The sequence below is a fragment of the Protopterus annectens genome, chromosome 2.part1 (genome assembly GCF_019279795.1).
Source record: "Protopterus annectens isolate FY-2018-M chromosome 2.part1, PAN1.0, whole genome shotgun sequence".
NCBI lineage: Eukaryota > Metazoa > Chordata > Ceratodontiformes > Protopteridae > Protopterus > Protopterus annectens.
In genome coordinates, this window is record NC_056729.1 from 1,774,819,720 (window position 1) to 1,774,845,264 (window position 25,545).

Consider the following 25,545-nt stretch of genomic DNA (forward strand, 5'->3'; position numbering starts at 1 on the left):
AATATCCGCTATTAAGATCACTCTAGATTATTCACCTTTTAAAAAATTGTTTTATACCCAACTGATGATCAACAATAATGCATATCTCACACCCTCCAAACTCAACAAATTCAGTGCTAGTAAGTCTTCTTCATGTCTGTGTTGCGCTTTTCCCAAAGTGGACCTTCTACACATTTTCTGGTTTTGCAATCATTCACATACACTTTGGACTTCTTTTAGAGTGAGACTACAGAGAATGGGTTACCATAAATCCACTTTAACCTGGGAATTAGCTATCCTTCATATACCTATATTGCAGTTATCTAAATTAGATACACATGTGATTATTTATATTTGTTCACTGATAAAATTTTACATTTCCAAAAACTGGCTTGACCGCACCAAATTAAATTGGAATGGCTTTAGATCTTTAGCTCACTCTTATATTGCGGCACATAAAACTTTGGCAAAGAGTCCTAAAAAATGGCTTTTAATAATAAAGCAATTGATAAAGTTCTATTTATTATTAACAGTGATTAGTGGTCTTGTCTTGTTGGTGTGTTGCATAATTTTTGTTTACCCTTAATCTTGCTTTTCTAAATCTCTCTAGAGTTTTAAATACAGTATAATAAGATTTCCTATGGTTACCATTTCTCTTACATATTGTATATAGTTATAGTTGTTTAGTTGGTATTTTTAGTTCTATGTTCTCTTACATAAGCTTGTGTAACTTTAACAAATTCCTAACTGGAAGTTTATAATATGTGGTTTATATCGATCTGATGTTATGTTTAGTAAAGAATAATTTAATAAAGAGATTTTTGAGAAAAAAAGGATAGAGTGGATGATTTGTAGTTGGTATAGTTGTAGCAGCTGAGGAAATTCTAGCCAGTCTAGTTGCTGTAGTGGTATGCAGTGGTGTGACGTGTAGGTTTGTTTAGCTGCAAATCTGGCAATCTTACTATAGGTAGTTTCAAGCTTAGACATAAGTGTAGAATTTAGGTTTGTGAATATGTGGCAGCTGTACAGGAGTGTTGGGAGTAATAAAGTCTGGGAGAGAGTTATTCAGGCAGTGTTAGTTAAGTATTTCTTGCTACAGAAAAGGTGTCCAAGTTTCTGATGAGTTCTTTTTACCGAGTTAATAATATGGAGATCAAACTTAATCTGATCATCTATTGAAACACCTAGAAATTTAGTACTAGATTCAGCTGAGATGCTAGTGTTGTTGCAGGATAAGATGGTAAATGTACTTTTGAGTGTGGTGATATTTTTTAGGGAGGAAGACTAGGAGCTTAGTTTTTTTTTTTGGATTAAGTATTAGTTTGTTATCACTAAGCCAAGTCTCAATGGTGTGGAAGGATGCCTGGGTAGTTGAGTGGAGGTCAGTTGGGTTGTTAGCAATGGTTATAACAGTTGAGTCATCAGCATATTGCACAAGAGATGACTGGGGACAAGAGGAGTACAGCAAGTTGGTGAAAATATTAAAGAGTAGTGGTCCAAGTATGGACCCTTGTGGGACTCCCATTTGTACAGTGAGCGAGGAGGATAGTGCAAAGAGCCATTTAACTGATTGCTGGTGGGTAGAGAGATAGCTGGAGAACTAGGAGATAGTAGGGGGAGAGAAATGTAAGTTAGTGAGTTTATCAAGAAGGAGTGGGTGAGAGACAGTGTCAAAGGCTTTAGAAAGGTCAAGGAATAGGCATGAGACAAGTTTATTGTTATCACGAACTAGGGAGACCATGTTGATGAATGATATGAGTGCAGTAGTTGTACTATGCTTGGGACAGAAAACTTTCTGTGTGGGTGTGAGAAGGTTTTCCTGGTGAAGGTAATGCATTACCTGCTTGTGAATGCATTTCTCTTGGATTTTTGAGAGTGGAGAGAGTATAGCAATCAGTTTGAAGTTGGCTATGTCTGAGGAGTTGCCCCCTTTGTGAATGGGTAGAGTAAAGAAATTTTTCCATACAGTGGGGACATAGGATTCAGAAATAGATCAGTTGATTAAGATGGATACAAGATAGGCAAGAGGTTCAGAGGAAATCTGCAGGAAGTAAGAGGGTAGCTTGTCAACATATGGGGAGCAAGGTTTAAGTTTGGAGAGTAATGACTTTACATAGTTAGTTGATACTGCTTTTAGACAGGAAGAGTTAGGAGAGTTTGGAAGAGGTATAGAGTTTGTGGGGGTACTAGTGTTGTTTCTGGGGGGGATGTATTATGGAGGATATTGAGTTTATAAAATGATTGTTACATTTGTTGATTATGTCTTCAGGTGTTGCACTGGGACATGCGTTAGGAAAGGAAGGGTTACCTGGATGAAGAGTCTGTTTAAAAGAGCTCCAGAATTTCACTGGGTCTGATTTAAGAATAGAGGGAGGATTGGCATAGAAGTTTATTTTGTCATAATGGATGATTTTTTTTTATTTTATTTCTGAGTTTTTTATATTTCTGAAGAAGAGAAGGGGTGCTAGTTTTAGTTCACATTTTCCAAATCCTATCCCGGTCTTTCTTGAGGGTTCTGGTAGATTTAGTGAGCCAGGGAGCAGTATTAGATTTGAGTCTAATTGTGCGAAGAGGCACAAATGAGTCAAGAATGTTTAGGAATGTAGTGTTGAAGGAGTGGACAGCTTCATCTAAAGGAAGAGTGGTGAGGTAAGGCCAGTTAATTTTGGAGAGTTGGTGAATAAAGGAGTTAGGACAGAAATGAGAAAGTGAGCAGGTGGTAATAAATTTGTTAGGTTTGGTAAGGTATGTCTGGTAACTGTTATAGGGCAGTGGTCACCGAGGGCATTTGGAAGGGTTTGGGAGTTATGATAGTTTTGAGGGTGGGAGACCAATATCCACTCAAGAAGAGAGCTAGGTAGGTAGTGCTAGGTAGGTGAGATTTATTAATGTAGGTTGGGGTTGTGATTACCTGCTCAAACCCATGTAGGTTTATACAGGAAGTAGTGTTGAGAGCTTGTATTGTAAGCCAATCAATATTTACATCTCCCAGTATAATTATTTCATTGTGTATGGTATATGAGAGGTGAGACAGGATGTTCTCAAGTAAGTTAATATTATCACCAGGGGGAATATAGATTGCTGCGACAGTTATGGTGTTGAAACTGTTAAGTTCGAAGTTGGTCAGTGAGAGTTCAGCTGGTGAGAAGGAGGGTAAGTCTAGTGGGGGACTGATTTGGGAGAGACAATTGGAGTAGAGTATGGAGACTCCTCCTCCTTTTCTTTTTGGGTGATCTAATCTAAAAATATTATAGCCAGGAGGGATGATTTCACTGTCCAGATGGTGTGGTTTTAAGCATGGTTCAGTTAGGGTAAGTATGTCAGGAGAATAGTTAGCTATCCAAGCATGGAGTTCTTGAACTTTATTTACAAGGCTCCTGATGTTGATAAAGCAGAATTGTACTTGTTTTTGTGGGTTGGAGGGGTTGGCAGGTTTAGATACAGGGGGTTATTGTTCAGGGTAGTGTCTGTAGGGCCTGGATTAGGATGAATGTCACCAGATAAAAGTAGAGGTTTGTAATGGGGTTTTAGTTTGAGTAAGTAGACTTTGTTTTTTTGTTTTAAAGGGGAGGTGGGGGAGATATTTTTATTTTAGGAATGAGAGTGGTGGGGGGAAGGATGAAGGGACAAATTAGTAGATAGGGTTGTGGTGTAGTACTTGAGTGAAGAGTGGTGTTAGAGGGATGGAAATATGGGGTAGGTAACTGTGAGTGATAGGAGGTGAGGTGACAGAGTATAAGGAGTAGAAAAGGTAAGAGTATATTTTGAGTTGTAAGAGACATGTCACTTTATGGGATGCAGAACATAGGATGAGAGGAAGGGGTGGCAGTAAGGTAGATAGGAGGTGAGGTGATAGAGTATAAGGAGTAGAGAAGGTAAGAGTATAGTTTGAGTTGTAAGAGACATGTCACTTTATGGGATGTAGAACAGAGGATGAGAGGAAGGGGTGGCAGTAAGGTAGATAGGAGGTGAGGTGATAGAGTATAAGGAGTAGAGAAGGTAAGAGTATAGTGTGAGTTGTAAGAGACATGTCACTTTATGGGATGTAGAACAGAGGAAGGGGTGGGAGTAAGGTAGATAGGAGGTGAGGTGATAGTATAAGGAGCAGAGAAGGTAAGAGTATAGTTTGAGTTGTAGGAGACATGTCACTTTATGGGATGCAGAACATAGGATGAGAGGAAGGGGTGGCAGTAAGGTAGATAGGAGGTGAGGTGATAGAGTATAAGGAGTAGAGAAGGTAAGAGTATAGTGTGAGTTGTAAGAGACATGTCACTTTATGGGATGTAGAACAGAGGAAGGGGTGGGAGTAAGGTAGATAGGAGGTGAGGTGATAGTATAAGGAGTAGAGAAGGTAAGAGTATAGTTTGAGTTGTAAGAGACATGTCACTTTATGGAATGTAGAACAGAGGATGAGAAGAAAGGGTGGCAGTAAGGTAGATAGGAGGTGAGGTGACAGAGTATAAGGAGTAGAGAAGGTAAGAGTATAGTTTGAGTTGTAAGAGACATGTCACTTTATGGGATGTAGAACACAGGATGAGAGGAAGGGGTGGCAGTAAGGTAGATAGGAGGTGAGGTGATAGAGTATAAGGAGTAGAGAAGGTAAGAGTATAGTTTGAGTTGTAAGAGACATGTCACTTTATGGGATGTAGAACAGAGGATGAGAGGAAGGGGTGGCAGTAAGGTAGATGGGAGGTGAGGTGACAGAGTATAAGGAGTAGAGAAGGTAAGAGAATAGTTTGAGTTGTAAGAGACATCACTTTATGGGATGTAGAACAGAGGATGAGAGGAAGGGGTGGCAGTAAGGTAGATAGGAGGTGAGGTGACAGAGTATAAGGAGTAGAGAAGGTAAGAGTATAGTTTGAGTTGTAAGAGACATGTCACTTTATGGGATGTAGAACAGAGGATGAGAGGAAGGGATGGCAGTAAGGTAGATGGGAGGTGAGGTGACAGAGTATAAGGAGTAGAGAAGGTAAGAGTATAGTTTGAGTTGTAAGAGACATGTCACTTTATGGGATGTAGAACAGAGGATGAGAGGAAGGGGTGGCAGTAAGGTAGATAGGAGGTGAGGTGACAGAGTATAAGGAGTAGAGAAGGTAAGAGTATAGTTTGAGTTGTAAGAGACATGTCACTTTATGGGATGTAGAACAGAGGATGAGAGGAAGGGGTGGCAGTAAGGTAGATAGGAGGTGAGGTGATAGAGTATAAGGAGTAGAGAAGGTAAGAGTATAGTTTGAGTTGTAAGAGACATGTCACTTTATGGGATGTAGAACAGAGGATGAGAGGAAGGGGTGGCAGTAAGGTAGATAGGAGGTGAGGTGATAGAGTATAAGGAGTAGAGAAGGTAAGAGTATAGTTTGAGTTGTAAGAGACATGTCACTTTATGGGATGTAGAACAGAGGATGAGAGGAAGGGGTGGCAGTAAGGTAGATAGGAGGTGAGGTGATAGTATAAGGAGTAGAGAAGGTAAGAGTATAGTTTGAGTTGTAAGAGACATGTCACTTTATGGGATGTAGAACAGAGGATGAGAGGAAGGGGTGGCAGTAAGGTAGATAGGAGGTGAGGTGATAGAGTATAAGGAGTAGAGAAGGTAAGAGTATAGTTTGAGTTGTAAGAGACATGTCACTTTATGGGATGTAGAACAGAGGATGAGAGGAAGGGTGGCAGTAAGGTAGATAGGAGGTGAGGTGATAGAGTATAAGGAGTAGAGAAGGTAAGAGTAGAGTTTGAGTTGTAAGAGACATGTCACTTTATGGGATGTAGAACAGAGGATGAGAGGAAGGGGTGGCAGTAAGGTAGATAGGAGGTGAGATGATAGAGTATAAGGAGTAGAGAAGGTAAGAGTATAGTTTGAGTTGTAAGAGACATGTCACTTTATGGGATGTAGAACAGAGGATGAGAGGAAGGGGTGGCAGTAAGGTAGATAGGAGGTGAGGTGATAGAGTATAAGGAGTAGAGAAGGTAAGAGTACAGTTTGAGTTGTAAGAGACATGTCACTTTATGGGATGTAGAACAGAGGATGAGAGGAAGGGGTGGCAGTAAGGTAGATAGGAGGTGAGGTGATAGAGTATAAGGAGTAGAGAAGGTAAGAGTATAGTTTGAGTTGTAAGAGACATGTCACTTTATCGGATGTATAACAGAGGATGAGAGGAAGGGGTGGTAGTAAGGTAGATAGGAGTTGAGGTGGCAGAGTATAAGGAGTAGAGAAGGTAAGAGTATAGTTTGAGTTGTAAGAGACATGTCACTTTATGGGATGTAGAACAGAGGATGAGAGGAAGGGATGGCAGTAAGGTAGATAGGAGGTGAGATGATAGTATAAGGAGTAGAGAAGGTAAGAGTATAGTTTGAGTTGTAAGAGACATGTCACTTTATGGGATGTAGAACACAGGATGAGAGGAAGGGTGGCAGTAAGGTAGATAGGAGGTGAGGTGATGGAGTATAAGTAGTAGAGAAGGTAAGAGTAGAGTTTGAGTTGTAAGAGACATGTCACTTTATGGGATGTAGAACAGAGGATGAGAGGAAGGGGTGGCAGTAAGGTAGATAGGAGGTGAGGTGACAGAGTATAAGGAGTAGAGAAGGTAAGAGGATAGTTTGAGTTGTAAGAGACATGTCACTTTATTGGATGTAGAACAGAGGATGAGAGGAAGGGGTGGGAGTAAGGTACATAGGAGGTGAGGTGATGGAGTATAAGGAGTAGAGAAGGTAAGAGTATAGTTTGAGTTGTAAGAGACCTGTCACTTTATGGGATGTAGAACAGAGGATGAAAGGAAGGGGTGGGGGTAAGGTAGATACGAGGTGAGGTGATAGAGTATAAGGAGTAGAGAAGGTAAGAGTATAGTTTGAGTTGTAAGAGACATGTCACTTTATGGGATGTAGAACAGAGGATGAGAGGAAGGGGTGGCAGTAAGGTAGATAGGAGGTGAGGTGATAGAGTATAAGGAGTAGAGAAGGTAAGAGGATAGTTTGAGCTGTAAGGGACATGTCACTTTATGGAATGTAGAACACAGGATGAGAGGAAGGGTGGCAGTAAGGTAGATAGGAGGTGAGGTGATAGAGTATAAGGAGTAGAGAAGGTAAGAGTATAGTTTGAGTTGTAGGAGACATGTCACTTTATGGAATGTAGAACAGAGGATGAGAGGAAGGGGTGGCAGTAAGGTAGATAGGAGGTGAGGTGACAGAGTATAAGGAGTAGAGAAGGTAAGAGTATAGTTTGAGTTGTAAGAGACATGTCACTTTATGGGCTGTAGAACAGAGGATGAGAGGAAGGGGTGGCAGTAAGGTAGATAGGAGGTGAGGGGACAGAGTATAAGGAGTAGAAAAGGTAAGAGTATAGTTTGAGTTGTAAGAGACATGTCACTTTATGGGATGTAGAACAGAGGATGAGAGGAAGGGGTGGCAGTAAGGTAGATAGGAGGTGAGGTGATAGTATAAGGAGTAGAGAAGGTAAGAGTATAGTTTGAGTTGTAAGAGACATGTCACTTTATGGGATGTAGAACAGAGGATGAGAGGAAGGGGTGGCAGTAAGGTAGATAGGAGTTGAGGTGATAGAGTATAAGGAGTAGAGAAGGTAAGAGGATAGTTTGAGTTGTAAGAGACATGTCACTTTATGGGATGTAGAACAGAGGAAGGGGTGGGAGTAAGGTATAGTAGTCTTTGATAGTGGATAGTAGGTAAGTGTGGGGAGGAGCAAAGAAGGGAGGTAGTATGAGAACAGGAAGTAGAGGGGTGGGGATTAGGGAGGAAGTGAGGGGGTGTGGTTGTATGGATAGGTATACAGGTAATGATATGGTGGGTGGGAGTACAGCAAAGTGAGTGGAGCAGGGCTACACCTTCCAGATAGAACTTAGCTAAAAAAACTATCAGCTAGTCCAGGGACACTTACTAGAGATGCTACACCTGGAAGGCTTTCAGCTGCAATTAGAGCAAATATGGCATCCAGGATTTTTAAAACCTTTGGTGTGTTGTACCTGAGCAATCACTTGTGGGGTGGGGGAAGGGAGGGAAACCAATTGGAATTTAAAGTAGAAGGGGAGAATCCAAGGCAATAAGACAATAAGAGAACCAGATGGTATTGAACTTTATTTGTTCACAAATAATGTGATTAACCTATCTGGTTTTGACATTTCTGAACATTTCTTATCAGTTCTAAATTGTGGTCTTAAATTTGTACCCACGGTGCTTCCGAAATTGTATGAATGTAAAATTGAGCTGTATAGTTTTATTAGGAAGCTTCATATGTGGTACTATTTTAATGTTTTAGTGCCCAAGAATGACATTGTGCATGGTTCGAGTTCTGAGTATTCTATTTCAGACTCAGATGAGTCGTTTGTTTTGTGTGATAGTGAAGTTTATGAACAGAGGTATATTGATACCTTGGGTGTTAAGGTGAACAGCATCTTTATGCCTCCGTTTAGTCATGAAGGCATTAAGAAACTACACGCGATGTTAGAATTTGAATTAGAATATTATTTAAATCATTTTGATAAGAATGAAGTTGAATACAATTTATCTAAATTAGAATGGCTGGAACTGAAGAATTTTTTACAACAGACAGAACTAGTTATAAAGTCATCTGACAAGGGCAACAAAATAATAATTATGCATAATAGTCAATATTTTAAAATGTGTTGGGATTTATTGAGTGACTCAACAGTTTATAGTATAGTTCATCAGGATGCCATTGAACAAGCTAAAGTTAAATATATTAATTTAATTCACAAAGGCCTTCACCTAGGATTTTGGTTAGATAAAGATGTGAAAGGCAAATTTAGTTTAAGGGATACTGGACCAGCATATTTTTATTGCCTCCCTAAAATACACAAAGACCCAGAAAATCCACCAGGCAGACCGATTGTGTCTGCAAGGAAATATTTTTTGCACAATCTAGGTGTAGTGTTGCATAAAGTGTTGCTAAAGGAAGCTGTTTGTCTTCCTTCTTATATTAAAGACTCTTTTGACTTTTTGGATAAAGGGAACAAAAATATGTTTTGGGTCACGTTAGATGTTAAGAGTCTTTATACAAATATTCAACATAAATACGGCCTAGAGGCGTTGTATAAGACTATGGGAGATAAGCCATTGACTCATTATGTGCTTGATTTGACACAATTTTGTTTAGAAAACAATTATTTTTGTTTTGACAATTTGAATTTTCAACAGAAGCAGGGAACAGCAATGGGTGCTCCCTTTGCACCTATGTATGCAAATATTTTCATGGGTCTTGTAGAAAGGGAATGTATCTATAATAATGAATTTGTACAAAAATATGTTAAATTGTATTATAGATTTATTGATGACTTAATATTTTTATGTGAAGGAGGTAAGAATTATGTACAAAATTTTGTCCAAGAGATTCAACGAAATAGATTTAATATTTGTTTTGATGGGTTACAGTGTGGAAACACAGTTAACTTTTTAGATGTAAATGTACAGGGTATAGATGGTCAACCCATCTTAACCAGCTTACATAGAAAGTTTGGAGAGCCAAATGATTTTTTGAAAGCTGATAGTTGCCATCCCTTTCATGTTATTAATGCTTTACCATATGGGGAATTCTTAAGAATTTCACATTTATGTAATACTGATGAGATATTCTTTAAAGAGGTTCATGAAACTAAAAAGATGTTTTTGAGAAGAAATTATGATAAAAAGTTAGTTGAAAGTGGTATTGATAGAATTATTAAACTTAAATTTGATAGATTTAATAAACAAAAAAGTAGAGATATTTTTATATCTAATAAAACTATTAATTGTGTAGATAATTTATTTGTAGTATCTAAGTATAATATTTGTAGTAATATGATCAAATCAAATATATTACATTTTTGGGAATTTTTAGATAACTTTGATGAATTAAAGAATTTAAAGACAACAAAATTAATTTTTTCTTATACAAAAGGTGAAAGCATTAATAAAGATTTTGTTGTACGGACTAGGTTTTCTAAACTGATTGTAAAAATACCCATCCAGTTAACTATTTTGGGTACTTTTCCATGTGGAAAATGTCAAGCTTGTTCATATATACATAGAACTTTCTTTAAAATTAATAACAAAAATTTTGATTTAGAGGGTTCATATAACTGTAGAACTATGAGGGTAATCTATGCCCTCAAATGTGGTTGTAATAAATTTTACATTGGTCAAATGAAAAGAATGTTTAAGGTTAGACTTTTAGAACATCTGAGGGACATAAGAAATGAAAAAATGGGGAGCCCTTTAGCCTTACATTTTTGTGAATTTCACAATGGCAGTAGCGAGAGTTTAAAAAGTACTATTTTACAACAGGTAGCTAAAATGGAACCTGATGAATTAGTTGTGGGTAGATTACTTTTAAAGAAGGAAACTACTTTTATTTTAAAATATGACACTTTAGTACCTAGAGGCTTGAATACAGAATGTAATTGGAAGAATGTTATTTATCTTGTAGGTGCATATCAATTTTATTGATTAATTGTTTAATTATGTAATTGAATGATTTCTGTGACTATATAAAGTGTGTTTTAGTATTGTTAGTTTACTCCTTGAAGGCTTACTGTGGCCGAGGCACGAGAGAGAGAGAGAGACAGAGAGAGAGAGAGAGAGAGAGAGAGACGGAGACAGAGACAGAGACAGAGAGAGAGAGAGAGAGAGAGAGAGAGAGAGAGAGACAGAGAGAGAGAGAGAGAGAGAGAGAGAGAGAGAGAGAGAGAGAGAGAGAGAGAGAGAGAGAGAGAGCTTGTTCAAGGACTGGAAGGTTTCAGAGAGAGAGAGAGAGAGAGAGACACAGAGCTTGTTCAAGGACTGGAAGGTTTCTCCAAGAAAAACTATGTGTAAGAAAACACAACAGGTAGAAGTTGTATGCTGTTTGCTAGTCTGCAATGGCAGATTTTATTCTCTCTGATATTTGTATTCCCCTTTGCTCATTGTTTGCTGATTACAATGTAGCAAAAGATAAAAGCAGCTGGAGACTTTGCACCGCTGTTTCGTGTTAAGTGAAGAACAAGTATTGAGGAGGAGGGACTGAAGGCTATGACTACTGAGAGGGACTAAATACCTTAATGTACAACAAATTATCAACAGTGAAACGGATGAAACGGGTGGGAGTGGGCTAAGAGGAAGAAGGTTTACAGCTGTTGCCCTGCGGTATGCACTCTAGCTGACTGTAACAGATTTTAACAAGGCATTACAGTAGTCACAAAAGCCGGCACCTACACTACACAAGCAGCAACAACAAGGCTCTTGGAGTTAAACCTGGGGCTGCAGTCTATTTTTGGATGATTGCTGGTTAGAATTTTCTTTGCTTTTAGATGGAGTGAGAGGATTCCTTGCTCACACAAGGGGGGGGGGGCAAAGTGATCAATTCCTCAGTGGCTACTACACAAGTGGCAACAACAAGATTCCTGAAGTTAAACCTGGGGCTGCAGTCTATTTTTGGATGATTGCTGGTTAGAGTTTTCTTTGCTTTTAGCTGAAGTGAGAGGATTCCTTGCTCACACAAGTGGGGGGACCCAAAGTGATCAGTTCCTCAGTGGCTACTACACAAGCGGCAATAACAAGGTCCCTGGAGTTAAACCTGGGGCTGCAGTCTATATTTGGATGATTTCTACTTAGAGATTTCTTTGCTTTTAGCTGGAGTGAGAGGCTTCCTTGCTCACACAAGTGTGTGTGTGTGTGGTGGGGGGGGGGGTCAAAGCGATCAGGTCCTCAGTGGCTTAGAGATGCTACACCTGGAGGGCTTTCAGCTGCAATAAGACCTGCAATTGTTGTAATGGGAGGGAATAAAACAAAATTATTCTGCCAATGAGCTAACACAATGTTGGAAAAACAGGGGACTAGTGTAAACAAATACAGTACAAAGCATAACCTGAACTCTCACATGACAAGCTATGCATGGAAACGTATAAATGCTAGACCTGCTTGCCATAAAGTATATGAGTAAATATATGTATACATATAGTATAGTATAATTACACCAAGCAGTCACTCTCTCACACAAGTACACAGTGCATAATTTTTGCTTATATTTATATATTTTGTGTACAGAGGTAGGTACACTGATTACAACAGACCATCTGCAGGCTCATCCCTATTTGCAGACTGTTAAACCCCTTGACATACATCAGTAGAACCATAACCTACCATTGCTATGGAGACAGCAGTTACCCTGACTAGCATGCATGTTAGACCACTGTTCCACCCCAAGTGTGCTGCCCTCTCTGAGGAGGTCTGACCACAAATCAATCTCATTAGAGTTCACAATAACCCCAGATCATCCCCATGCTACAACCAAACTAAAACATTTCTCCAAGGCCAGTTACAACCTTTCATGAGATGGCATAAATAGTTAAACAGCCCATCCCCAAGTGATGGGAAGGAAACCTATACTGGGATATAAACAGATGCATTATATGAACATCTTCATAACTGATTTAACTCTGCAGTACCAGATATGACCAAAGCTAGATCCTCAAGGAAGTTTAAACTAGCATGGTGGACATCAGCCATAAACAGGCTGCACAATAGGAAGAAGAAATTACTGTCTAATGGTAGTGATGTTTATATCTCCCAAGACAGCAACATACTTTTATGTCAGAGAATACGCTCTTTCTTTACTTCTCTCCCATAATCCCATTATCTAGTTATAATCGGTTACTGTGTAGACGTGCACCATAATTCTGTCTAACAAAATGCACAAAGTTGAACCCTATCTAGATTATATAAATTATTATGCTCTTATCTTACTAACATATAGAGAATCATATATGCTTTAGAAATGTATTAATACTCTACACTTGATGCATTGTAATATGTGACAACTAACATGAAATATTGGATGCTGTTGCATATGTAGTATTGCCCTGTATATTTATTTATTTGTAGTTGGACCTTTTCTCCTTGGTCCTCCACTGAAAAATGGGTTTCTGACCCAGTGGACCTTCCCAGTCAACAAATGTCAATAAATAAATAAATAAACAAACAAGAAACAGTCGCAAAACTGGAGATATTCCCTCCTGAATTTAAATAACAAATAAGTCACCTTGTAAAGACCTCTAAGTCCAACTACGAATCTAAATCACCATCCCAAACTAAGGATAACCATAAGGCACTCTCTACATCCGTAATCTCAGTGCCTACATCCGTAATTTCAAAGAAAAAGCCCAGATCTGTGGAGAACTTGTAGTTAATAGCACTACATACAATGAACATGGATATAACCAACCTGATAGGTTTAGTGTAAACTTCACTCCCTTATCCCCATCAAATATACCTCAGAGCATCCCTACCACTTTTCCCTCACCCAGTATCCCCAAGGAACAGGTCTTAAATGTCCTATCCAAAGCCAAAAACACAGCTTCTATGGGACCTGATAACATCCTAGGCTGCATTCTAAATAGATTAAAGCATGGATTAGCAACACGACTAGGTACCCTTTTCAATCATAGTTAAAGCACTGGGTTCATCCAAATTAATAGAAACCAGCCACCATCATCCTCAGACTTAAAGGGGGTGTTTCCACTAACCCCTGGAACTACAGACCTATCAGTCTAAACAGCCTTATCTGTAAGGCCATGGTGCATGTCAGCATGGACCTCATCAATAAAGATACAGGTAATCTCCAAATGCTTGACCCTACCCAGTTTGGATTCATCAAGGGGAGATAACGCCTGTTAAATTTGGTGGACTTCTTTGAGATAGTCACCAAGGCTCAAGATGAGGGTAAAATTGTACAGGCAGCCTGTCTAGATCTTGCCAAGGCATTTGATATGATCCCCCACTCAAGCATTATTGCTAAGCTCACCTAGCTGCATATCAACCCATACATCATTAGGTGGGTTGCCAACTGGCTCACCGATGGAACATATACAGTCAAAATAGGACCCCACATTACTATTACCTGTTAAAATATCATTACAACAACTATAATTCATACACTTAAATGAGCCTTGCTTTGTAACTGTTAATAATAATGTGCTCACACATCCTTTCACCAACAGGCAGTATACTTTGTCCCTCACAGCCAGTTGTAGTACCAGCTATATGGTGTACTTGTGGTGTACCTCGCCACTTGTGTAAAATGTTTTTCATTTTATGTGGAGAAAGCCACCAGAAGGCTGAGGGAGCGAATTATTGAGCATAAGTCGGATATAAGAAGGAGAAATGACAAGAATGCTCTAAGTAGACATATGAACAAGGGTGAGGACCATTGTCTTAAGTTTAGGGTTATAGACATAGTAGTGAAAGGAACCAGAGGGGGGTGATTTAAACAATTTTCTTGAAAACAAAGAGTATGAATGGATCATTAGATTATGTGCAGAGTCTGAACCTGGTCTTAAGAATACTGTAAGTATTAAACCTGTTTCAGTAAGAATACAACAAAATATTTAATGTATTTTAAAAAAAAAATGATGCAGTGTCATGTGATATGCTGGCTGTGGTCATGTGATACTTGTTTGCTCCTATTTAAAAGGTGATTAGTCGGAGTCCCTGTAATGGTATTAGCATTGAGAAAGGGTTGTTACCTGAAAGCTTTGCTTTAATAAAGTTTTTTGCTTGACGTTGGAGCGATCAGAATAAACTATCACTAAAAATTTGTGTCAGTTCTGCAGGTATAAGTTAAAGACACCATACTGCTTGGTGTCAGACACTTTTTTATCTGTCTGTTTATATATCCTAATCAGCTGCTACTGTTACTAGAACCCAGCCATCTAGCCAACCCTACTACATGCAGCTAAACTTGAATTATCAAATCAAAGAATATATTTCATAGTAAAAAAATATAAATAAAGATAAGTCTAAAAATGTCTAACTAAATAAACTATCTCCACCTAATTAAAAGAAACTTGGCAGTAGCTGATGAAAACCAAGCAAGAATAATTTAAACTGTAACTAAATTGCTTTATTTGCCAAACTTTTTTCCATCTCATTTAATCCAAGTTGTATCTCTTACGTTACCACTTTTTATATTATCTTGGAGAGCTACTCAATTTGTCAGATTTAATCGACATTGTATCTCATATGTTAGCACTTTTTTACTATTTCACAGAACCGTGTAGGCGGGCCAAGTGTTTTTTTTAATTCTTGTTATGATCTTGCTGCTTAAGAACAGAATTAATACTAAGGTTGGCATGACTATAGGGGCATTTCATGGGGAGAATAACTGACTAAACATTTTACATTTTAAAAGAATTTCAGCCTTGTGAATCAAATATTTCTATCATCTTAAAAGCAATGCATTGTGGAAGTGCAAATAAGACATTTCAAATTCTGATATGATCTAGTAATACATATAAAAAAATTGCCTTTATGTGATACTTCTGTAGATTCCAGGTAAGTATTTCTGAAAAGTGAATAGCAATTAGAAGAAATGATACATTTCCTTGAAAGTTTTTGTGCTAATCTTTGACCTGTCATATACACGTGTGAGATACTTGCCGAGAGAGGAGCAGAAATCTAACAAAATGACAAACTGCAATATTAAGCTAGATGTCAGGAGAATTCCAGAAAGCTCACTGCATTCTATTCAATTCCAGCCCTGATTAAAAGTTTAATCCCTTCCTGAGTAATCTGTTATGATCTCCAGTTACTAATACTTTCAATACACTTTTTAAAGATTTCTTCCTTGCTAAAACTTCATCTGACATGTCATCACATTAGATCAAAAATGCATGACTGGGCAGCACATGGTAAAAATGTGAACCATAGTGCCCAGGCTGGTCTGAGTCAACAATTTGTAACCATGCTTCTGATAACTGACCTACCTGCATCACAGCTTATTGATTATATTTACAATAGATCATTACTGGTTAGAATGGACGTCAAACATGGTTTACATGGCAGATCAGAGGTATGTCCCATAATAAATTTTCAATGTACATTTCTCCAGTGAAGACCATTAAAACCAACAGTGACACCAAATCAGTGACGTTATATTTCTCAGCCGCTATTATTATTCACAAGATATGCAACATTTTTTGATATTTACTGAGATTTATTGAGCTTAATCACATGCTGCTTAATTAAGATTCAAATGATCGTGGCTGAAGCATGTTGCATCATATACCTAAACCACTGAAAACAAATCATATAGTATAAAACAACTATTTTTGGTTGGGAGGGCAAGTCCCCTGCAACAACCTGTGTGAGGACACCCTTGTTTTATACATACGTGTTTGTCTGTGTGTGTGTGTGTGTGTGTGTGTGTGTGTGTGTGTGTGTGTGTGTGTGTGTGTGTATATATATATATATATATATATATATATATATATATATATATATATATATATGAGAGAGAGAGAGAGAGATACACTGAGGTCACATAAAGTCAAAGAAAAAGAAAAAGTTGTAAAACAAAAATAAAACAAGCATCTCATCGGTGAAAATCCAGTGTTCATATAGTTAAAATGGACACATCTAAGATCAAATTTTGTGGCATGATATTTTATGGCACAGTAACATGGTATGCAGAAGTGTTTCCCTTTCCCTGCAATGTTCCTTTACTTCTTCTAACAGTATTATTTCCTAACGATTCCCTACCTTAAAGTGATACCCTCAGAGTGCTGCCCTTGCAGTCTATAAACTTGCCCCAGGTAGCCCTGCTTCTCTTTTAACAACAGCAGATTATTAACATGCATTTTTATAACAGAAAGAGCTTGCATTTTTCTACCTTTGTTGGGACTTCTTTCTTGCACGATACAGGAGACCAATTAAGATAGCCAAAGCTCGAAACTTAGCTTTTCTTCCAGGCATGCTCCTTATAACCAATTATAACTAAGATTTCAGGACAAGGTATCTGGATAATATAAGTGGGATTTTCTGAAACAGCATCTGACGGCAAATCAAGTGTTCAATTCACTGTAGTATATACAGGAAAGGTCCAGGCAGACTACGCTCCTGTTTGATGTTTTTCAATCAAATCTTAATCACAGTCTGGTCTCAGGTAATGCAGCATCTTTGTGTCATAAATAACCCCTTTTAGTTGTTTGTCAGTTAACAGCAAATACTCAGAATGTCCTTTTAAAGTTTCACATCCTTGTGTGGAAATATCAAAACCTTTGTTTAATAATTGTTTTAAAACAAAATGTACTTTGGAGAAAAAAAAACAAAGTATAGAGTGGCATTACAAGATACCTGTAGGTGGGCATGTTCTCGCTGTAAGGCCCATCATAAAACAACAGAAAGAACACTAGGATTAACAGAAATCTGGTGCTGTGGAGCAGTGTCCGTGAAATGTCCTTTCCATTTGCATAAAGGATGAAGCACACTTCAAAAGAGGTAGCAAGAAACAGAGAGACAAAGAGAGTGAATCTATCAACTTAAACTGTTTAACACTTCCCTCCATGATAACAAACCGATCCAGGGTGTTTCAGACTCTGCTGAGAGAAGAAGAAAAAGTACCTGAAGTAATCAGGAAGCTAGGAATAAAAGCGTCATCTTCTAGCAACCATAGCTACCTCGTTTTAAACGTACTAAATTTCTTTCCTTGCAAGCAGCTGCCTCACGTCATTTGCCAAAGAAGTTCAGAATAGACTTTTGCAGTTTCTAGCAGCTTGTTCTGATTCTGCACCTTTCATCTATAGTCCAAGAAATGATGCACAATTGAGAATCCGAGGCTATGACTTGCAGACCAACTGCACAGCAGCAGTTGTGTTTGTCAGGTACCAGGATGGTTAAAACAACAGGAGGGTTTGGAATGTGGCCATATGCTGATAATCCACATACTTCTAAAATGATCTTGCTCTGTCTCTGTCTCGTCTCTCTCTCTCTCTCTCTCTCTCTCACTCAGTCAGTGCCCAAAAGCAAGGACAGACTCCTATCTGACAGTTTTATTTATCCAGAAAAAATAAATTACAGCAGTTTTGTATTTATATTTTATCTATATTCCATATATAAAATTGTAATGCTAAACAAGAAAAGGTCAGCACACAGAGACAGGCCAGGGGACAAACAGGCTATATGTTTAGAAATGGCCACACAAAACATATTTAAGCTAGAAGATAGTGAATGACAGTGAAGTGCATGTCCAAGAGTCATTGCTAAAAGGCTGCAGCTGGGTTTGTCCTCCCCATTTCTACTTAATCTCGACTCATTTAAAAGATTCATTTCTTCTGCTCTGTACTATTGCATGTATCCACATCTGTCTCAGTCAAATAACACTTTTGTGTGTCTAACTTTATGTCACCCCTCAGTGTGGAATTCATGATTTCTCCTTTGTCCCTGTTCTTTCTTTAGTCTAGTTCCATCTATCACTTGAATAGTTAAACAGGTAAAGGCAACCCAAGCTAGCATTTCCAGTTTAGGATTTAAGCAGACCCAAGAAGTTAATTCTGGATGGACAAAAACTGAAACTGACAGCAATGGTATGGGGTTGTGTTCAAGTTTGTGTTTTAATTTGGATGTACCGACTGAAAGAAGGGCACCAGAGAGCACCGCCTTGTTCACCAAGATGGGAGATCGCAATGGATGGGAGATACCTCAGTGTCACTGGGATTACCTCAGTCACAATGGCAAAATGAGGCAAAGTCCCATAATTCAGAAAAAAAGTGAAGTAACAAACAAAAACGACTAGGCTTGTAAATGCCCTCGGGCAGATAGCCTAGTATGAACCTATGAACCTATGAACCTATGAATTTAAAATATGGGATGGCACAGTGATGCAGCAGTTAAAGTTGTTGCCTCACAGCAACAGGTTCTCTGGTTTGATTCTCAGCTGGGGTGCCTTCTGTGTGAAGTCTGCATATCCTTCCTGCATTTGACTGGGTTTACTCTGGGTACTCCGGTTTCCTTCCATGTTCCAAAGACATGCATCTGGAGCATTTTTCCCTGGGCATCCACTGAAAATAGGCTCTGTCCTAGTCTGACTTTATTGGTCAACAAATGTAAAATAAATAAATATGGCAGTGCATTTTCCTTTGAAAGTTGGCTGAGATCTTGTGAATTACAATTTCATGAGGTGAGTGCCATCTGTACTAGACCTTCTAAAGGCCAAATAGCTATGTTTGAGCAAAAGCTGACAGAAGTTAGAAATTTACAGGTCAACAATTGTTTTTTGGCTGATTGCATTAAAGTGAAACATGTGCTTAAGGGACTTAGATTATGGAAAATATCTATGCAACTGGGTCTTTTTCTGTTTTACATGGAGAAGTTATTGATTTGTTTGACCGTACAGGACTTACATTAATGAGACAACTAATGAAAGAAAATGAACATAAATTGGCCAATCTAGACTTAGAAATTAAGATCTTAAACAGGAATCTGAAAAAAGACACTGTTTGATGTGTATGAAATGAAGTATCTGGGTGTGTTTAAGAGGCTGGACAGATTTACAGCAGACAACAAGGAGAGGAAACAAAAAAATGTTTCTTATGGATAAGTGTGAATATGAATTAAAAATGGCACACCCTGTCCCTAAACCCCTTGGTTTATATAAACAGACTATTACTGCCACATCAGACCCAATGGGAAAAGACAGAAGTGGGTTTAATAAGGTGGACAAATGGAATGATATGCGATTTGATCATAATGGACATCCTTAATTGATTAGGCAACCTACAAGAGGGTGTCAAAGAATGAAGTTAACATATCATATAGGAAAACTGACTATATTTTTATAGATGTGATGCACCAAGGGCTCAGTACAAGTTACACCTTTGACTGTGTCAGAACTGAACATCCAGTAATCCCATCTATATTTGGGATTCTGAAGATCCATAAAGATAACACAACCCCCCCCCCCCATCCCCTGCCAATGCAGTAGCCGTACATTGTTCCAAAAATGAATTTTTGGCTGAATATGTTGAATTAAAATGTGAAAGCACACTGAATTCATTTGATCATCTGCTTCACGATTAACTGCACTTGCTGGAGAAAGTAGATTATCTGGAATTTGATGAAACCATTATGTTTGTGACTATTGACATAATCACCTTATTTTCAGTTATACCTCATTCTATTTGGTCTTGAGATATTTACTGAAATGTTGACTGACATCGCTTCCCCTAACCATCAGGATATTATGGTTATTAGCAAGCTTATGAAACTAGTTCTTAAAAACAATTTTGTGTTTTAGGAGGGTGAGATTTTTCACCAAATTATAAGAGTGGCAATGGGAACTAAATGTGCTATTTTTGTTAATTTGGTCTTGACAGTATGGGAAAGACTATTTGTGTTTGACTCTTGGAGAGGGATTACCCTCAAGTTTTTTGGATAATTAAAAAGGATTTATTTGTCAGGGTAGGGGGAGCAACTATGTCCCTATTTTAGGTAAACATTTTCCCCCAAGAAGTATACAGGTGGAACATAGTGACAATGAAGTATACTCTAGAAGTAGGGCTTGGGTCATTGCATACAATAAGGATGTCTACCAAATTAGGAACACTGTTAACACAAACTCAAACTTAATTTTTACTGAGGAAATGAAAAATCAAATTAATAACACCCCTCTTTTTACATATAGTAGGGGTAAGAATATCAAGGAGCTACTAGAGTTCGAGCCCATTGATGTTAAGGATGCATACAGGTCTAGAATGTCCAAGTTTGGGATGTCTTCTATTTTAGGTACACTATTTCATTGTTTGTTTTATTTAACATTTGTTAACCAAGAACGTCTGACTTGGAACAAAGCCAATTTTCAGTGGAGGCCCAGGGAAAAATGCTCCAGATGCATGTCTTTGTAACATGGGAGGAAACCAGAGTACCCGGAGGAAACCCACATGAATGTAGGGAGGACATGCAGACTCTGCACAGAAGGCACCTCAGCCAAGAATTGAACTGGAGAATCTCTTGCTGTGAGGCGACAACACTACCACTGCACCACTACGTCATTAATGCTGCACATTAATGATGGATCCTATATTGAGGTTATAAACTACCACTGAACCATTAGTTGCCCTGGGTTGTTAATTGTAATTGTAATTCTAAGGGAGTAGTGTACTTGACTGCCTGCGTTTCCTATATGATGTTTTATGTTGGGAAATCTAAGAGACATATTAGAATTATAATACAGGAACGCTTCAGGGACTTGAAGCATAAAAGGTCCAACAATGGTTTATTTAGACATTCTCTTGAGTGTTTGAATTTTAAAAAGTTTGTCTTCATTATTACCTACAAAGTGAATGTGAGCCCCAGAGGTGGTGACATTATTACCTACAAAGTGAATGTGAACCCCAGAGGTGGTGACATTATTACCTACAAAGTGAATGTGAGCCCCAGAGGTGGTGACATTATTACCTACAAAGTGAATGTGAGCCCCAGAGGTGGTGATATGGATAACATGCTAGAATACAAGGAGTTGTTTCGGCAGATAAGCTTAGTGCCAGTGCTGTCTGAGAACTTAACGATAGTGTTTCTATAACAAGTGTTTTAAAACTGTATTTTATTACATCTTTGTACACCATATTTTGCATGTGTTTGGATTGCTGATTGATATCAATACTCGTGATACATTTATTATATTTTAACAGGATTTAATGTTTCACAATCGTGTTAAAACAGCTATCTATTTCTGACCTAAACAATACTATAATCATATTTAATTTTTATACATCTTAGAAGCTTAATATATAACATGTGTAATGTTTACGACTAATTATATTAGTTTACTGTCATTTAATATACGTATTAACATTCGGAGACTTTTGGTTGAGATAGTCGTTATATATTTAAAATTATGTAGCATTTATAGGTTCTTAGACTCATAGGTGTTTACTAGGCTAATGGCCACAAGGGCCTTTTTAAGCCTAGCCATGCCTCCCAAATCTTTGACAAGTTTTGATACCCTTGATAAGTGTAATCAGGGGGCTGGGAGATTAACCATTTACAGGTTACCTGTGTCCATTAGAGACATAGGTGCCAAACCAGGATGAATTTCCATTTTCCCATCCAACTGTCCAAATTGCACTTGAATTGAGTTAGGGAGGAACTCTTCTTCGCATGGATGGGGAGCCTTTTCCATAGATGGGGTAGTCTCTGGGATACATACTTATGTCATCAGCAGGTCCTATTTATATCACAGGCAAGATTTAAGTCTTTAGAACAGGTAATTCTGGTGCTGTTTGTTTTGTGGATATACAGGAGGCCCATCAGAGTGAGGTCTGACAATGTCCTGTATGCAGGCATAGATCTCCCCTCAAAAGCCTGTAAGAGACAGAATACAGGGATAGGGCCTTGAGGTGGTCTGCACAGGACATTTTACCTATGCCCTGTATTCTTTTAATGAGGAACCTCTGTGGATGTTCCAGTTGTTGGATATGCCTGATTAGGTACATACCAAAGGGGACATTGTACTCAATAATAGGTCTGATGAATGCCGAATACAGTGGAACAATGACTTCTTTGGACTTAGATGCCATACCTTTGTCAAGTTGCGCAACATAGAATGCTTTCCTCACCACTGTAGACACATGATGGTCAAAGGCTAGATTACTATCTATGTGTGTCCCTAAGTCCCTGACTACTGGGTCAGCTCTAAGGGGTGTGTTGTCAATATGATAGTTGCCAGGGATGGATAACTTCCCAAATGATGCTATTATGCATTTCTTGGCATTTAGTTTTAGTCCATGGCTCAGACACCAGTTGTTTGTCTGTTTCAGCCCCTCCTGGAGAACATTTGGGTGTGTATTACATTATCGAATTTTTAAATGTTCGAACGTAATATGGTCAAAGGCATATGATTGAACTTTTAAAAGTTTGAAAAGCTAAAAAAAATAAATAAACAGAAAAAAACTACCTGACCAGTTTAAGCAGGGGGGCAAGCACCCTTGCACCCCCCACTCCCAGCTCTTTAAATATACCAACTCTGAGATTGCACTACAGTGCTGTAAAGGGAACGCTTCCCATTCCACACTGTACGGAGATCTCCATTTATTTTATTTTATTTAATTTTAATTTTACATTTGTTGACCGGGATAGTCAAACTGGATTTATGTCCATTTTCAGTAGAGTCCTGGGGAGATAAGCTCCAAGCAATTACTAGACTACTAACATACTAGTTGTTATACAGTTAAATTCTACAAATTTTAAACTGTTCAGGAATCTTCACAGTTTATACAAAAAACATGTTACAAGCATTAGATAAGATATTTTAGACTTTATGTACAAGACTTCATTAGTAACTAGAAAGTAATTGTTACACAAATACATACTTCAAATTTCAACAGTTCAGCAATGCTCACAGTTTAAACAATACTTGTTGCCTGCCTTAGGTAGGATGCTTTAGAATTATATGCAGAAGAATTTAACTAGGTATTTTAAATTATCTCTATTAGGATAAGATATGTTTTTGTCAAGGATAGGCCTCGATCTAAAAAACACAGATAGAGCAGGAATTTGGTCTTAAGAGAGGGTATTTGGGATATAGTATGAGATTAGTCTGGATTTGTACAGGGACATAACCAATGGGTTTTAAGATAGAGTTTCAGATTGTGCTTAAAAAGTGTAAATGAAGACAGTGATGTAAGTTCATGGGGGAGTTGGTTCCAATACTTTCCAACTGCATTTGAGAACAGAGCATCTCCTGCCATGTTATTAGATTTACACGTTGATACAAGTAATTTATTAGATGAGCGTAACGTTGAAAGGTTCTTATATTGGGTAATGGGACTAGCAAGTATTGGGGTATTGGTAGGTTGGAAAAGGGTTTTGTGCGCAATGGTGAGTTGTTAAAGTGAAACTAATTCAGAAGCTCTAACCAGCCTAATTGTTTCAGATTATGGCAGTGATGGGTCCTAAAGGAGGAAGCACTAGCAAATCTGGCAATGCTATTGTAAGCGTTGGTTAGCTTGTTAAGGTTATTTTTTGACAAGTTAGTACATATGGAAGAAGCATAAAGAAGTATGGAGATAAGCTGGGAATAGACAATAGTGGTTCTGTCTAGCAGGGAGAGAAAGGGTTTTATCCTATAGAGGGAGCCTAGTTTCCTGTTGACAGTTTTTATGGTATTGTTGATATGGGTTTCAAAGTTCAGGTTGTTATCAATGGTTACCCCTTGAAGTTTAGTTGATGGATTGGGAGATATGAGTGTACCATTATTGGATAAGACTGAAAAGTTAATTGGGAGTGATTTATGGGTAGGAGTGAAGAGGAGGAGTTTGTTTTTTGGGGGGATTCAAGAGGAGGCAGCGTTGTAGAAACCAATTTTCTGTTTTATTGAACATTGTCTGAGTTAGAGTCTGTAGTTGGGATTGAGATTTAGTTGAGCAGATTATTGTCAAATCATCTGCATATTGTACACAGTTAGTTAAAGGAATAGCTAGGCTGAGGTCATTGATAAATATTGAGAAAAGGAGGGGTCCCAATATAAAGCCCTAAGGAGCACCTAGGGTAACTGGGAGATGGGATGAGAGGTTGTTGTCCCATAGCACTGCCTGCTGCCTATTATCAAGGTAGGACTGGAACCATTTTATAGTCTTTGTGTCCAGAGAGAAGGATTTTAGAATACTGAGAAGTAAGTGGTGGTTGACCATGTCGAATGCTTTTGAAAGGTCGATGAAAAGTGCTGAAGAGAGAAGATTGTTATTACGGTTTTTATTGATGCTGTCAGTGAAGGATAGGAGTGCAGGTGCTGTGGAAAGGCCTGAAGCCATGTTGAGATTTGGCCAGTAAATTGTTCTGGAGTAGGTGGTCTAGTAACTGTCTGTGGATGCACTTTAACATTATTTTAGCTAATGGGGAAAGTAGTGCTATGGGACGATAGAATATTCTCTGGAGTTTCCTCCCTTGTGCAGGGGGATAATGTAGGAGATTTTCCAGATGGTGGGAATAGTGCTTTCTTGTATGGTTATATTTATCAGCAATGATACAGGACAAGCTATGACTTTGGCTGCCTTTTGCAGGTATTCAGCAGGTAGTTGGTCAGCTGAGAGGGGGTAGTAGGTTTTAGTTTACTTAAGAGGTTGCATATGAGGGAAGTTGGGACAGGTTGCAGGTTTAGAGTTGGGAGAGAGTTAGTAGTATTGGCTGGAAGGGCAGAGCTATCGGCTTTTAGTTGATTAGCAAGTGTTTGGATGGTCTCAGTGAAGAAGGTATTAAAAGCATTAGCAGTTTGCTTTGGATTGTCGGAATTTGATCCTATAGGGGGTGGTGTTGCGGATTGGCTTGGTTGAAGTAGTCTGTTTATGCTAGCTCAGAACTTTTGTGGATTATTTTGGTTGGTCTGTTGGAGGTGGAAGTAAAAGTTTTTTTTGTCTTCGAGTATAGCTTTCTTAGTCTCTTAGTCTTAGTCTATTGAAATGTTCGAACTTTTAAAAGTTTGATCATATGGTGTCAATCATATGACGTTCGAACCTTTAAAAGTTCCATAATTTAATATACAGCTGAACATTTGTGTCAGTGTGAGATTCAATGAGACCTCCTAATTTGCAATCATCTGCATATTTAGTCAGCCAGAAGCCACTGACATTGGCCTTGACTTCTGAGAAGTAAATGCCAAAAAAGAGCAGTCCAGGGACTGATCCCTGAGGGAGTCCACTTGTGACTGGCCTCTTTGTAGAGGTGGATTCACCAATTCTAATGTCCTGGGTCCCATCTGTGAGCCAGCTGGCTATCTAGCACGTGACATACAGGTTTGTACTTGACCTCTTGAGATTGTCAACAATG